Source organism: Alosa sapidissima, chromosome 24 (genome assembly GCF_018492685.1).
Source record: "Alosa sapidissima isolate fAloSap1 chromosome 24, fAloSap1.pri, whole genome shotgun sequence".
NCBI lineage: Eukaryota > Metazoa > Chordata > Actinopteri > Clupeiformes > Clupeidae > Alosa > Alosa sapidissima.
The window spans coordinates 27,902,669-27,904,580 of record NC_055980.1 but is presented as its reverse complement, the minus strand read 5'-3'; positions in this window follow the sequence as shown (position 1 = coordinate 27,904,580).

Below are 1,912 nucleotides of genomic sequence, written 5' to 3'. Positions count from 1 at the left end.
CAGACAGCTGTTCCCTGCACTGCTCAGCCTGATGCACTGCTCAGTTCGGATGCACTGTGGACTAAGCATTATGCATAGATGAGCATTATGTTAATTATTAGTAGGTTAGTTAGACTATACAAAAAAACAACGATCAAAAATCAAATGTGTGGTATGTGTGGCGCAGCAGAAGGCCAAGAGCTTGTCCCTCGAAACGGATGTTCGAAAATATTTCGGATTTCAGGCAAGTGAAGTTAACCAAAAACATAAGCAAAGCAGGGCTCTCAATACCGTTACATACACATTACATGACGTAAACCACACATGCATTTTTTATCACGTTAACTTTTAGTCCTTGTTTGCTTCCTCTGATATAGCCTATAATAAGAGTTGAGCTAACGACGGGATCCGTGAATTTTATTCATGTATTTTATAAGCTACATGTGCAACCTACAAGGCATATGCGTTTCAACACAGACACAGCCTACTCAAAACGAGTGAACAACAATGAAAATGTAGCCTACATGTCAGTGTTTTACATATCAACGAATGACTAAACCAGGGTGTCCAAACTGTGGCCCGCCACGCACTTTAATCCGGCCCGCCGAGCATATGTTTATCATAGGCCGCTCGCTATTTTTTTTTTTAGCGATAGACAACATTGTGGTTATCTTTAGGCTTTATACTCTTCTTAGAGAACGTTTACAATGTCAATGTCAAAACTACTTGTTACATCGAGATACATAGTAGGCCTATCTCCATTGTAGCAGATCTAACTACGTTATGCTACTCCATTTAATTGGGAACGCATTTGGGCGTGCACAGTGCACCCACTACTGACCATTTATAAACTGTGAGAGGGCACAGCCATGCACACTAGCCATAGGCTATATTTGAGTGGAGCTGGCAAAGTCTTAAAGTGACAGTGCACCATTTATAAATGAATTAAACAGCATCAAATTAACAGTATTTAATTGTTATTTAATTTAAACGAAATTACTTTGTCATTTAAATAATAGACCTCTCTATGGGAAATAACATGGCGTTTCGAAATATCATACCTGTCAAACATCTGTAGGTGGCGAAGTAGAAAAAATGGTGGGCCGATTGGCCAACACACTTCTGCCATCTAGTTTCCACTGGATTTTTTGATTGTCGGTTAACGTATCCCCAAATATTAACAAAGCAGCACGCACAAAAAAATTGTTTGGAAGTCGCAGTCAAGTCTATATTTGCAGTAATTTAGGGGAGTAAATGTGAGGGGAAGAATTTGGGTGAGCCAGATAGCAAGTCCATTATGTTTAGGGAAAAATTATTTTTTTGTCACTAAAATTAATTAATAATCGTGATAAATAATTGTGATCTCAATATTGATCAAAATAATCGTGATTATCATTTTGGCCATAATCGTGCAGCCCTAACACACACACACACACACACACACACGCATCAGTCTCATCTGTGTACTTTTACTCTTATTCCATTACCATACCCCAACGAGAAAGAGAGAGAGAAGGAGGGATGGAGAGAGAGAGAGAGAAAGAGAGAGGGAGGGAGGGATGGAGAGAGAGAGAGGGAGGGAGGGAGAAGGAGGGATTGAGAGAAAGAGAGAGGGAGAGAGAAAGAGAAGCTGATACAGTGATTGTCAACAAAGAGAGGAAGAGAGGGAGAGAGAGAGGGAGGGATGGAGAGAGAGAGAGAGAGAAGCTGATACTGTCTGATTGTCCACAAACGCACGCACGCACGCATGCACAAGAATGTTCAAACACTAACTCCATTTGGTCCCTTTTTCAATTAAATTGCATAAACGCTCTAGTAAACAGTCGATACACACATACACGTACACACACACAACCACACACACACACACACACACACACACACACACACACACACACACACACACACAACCGCACATACATGTGATAAAAGT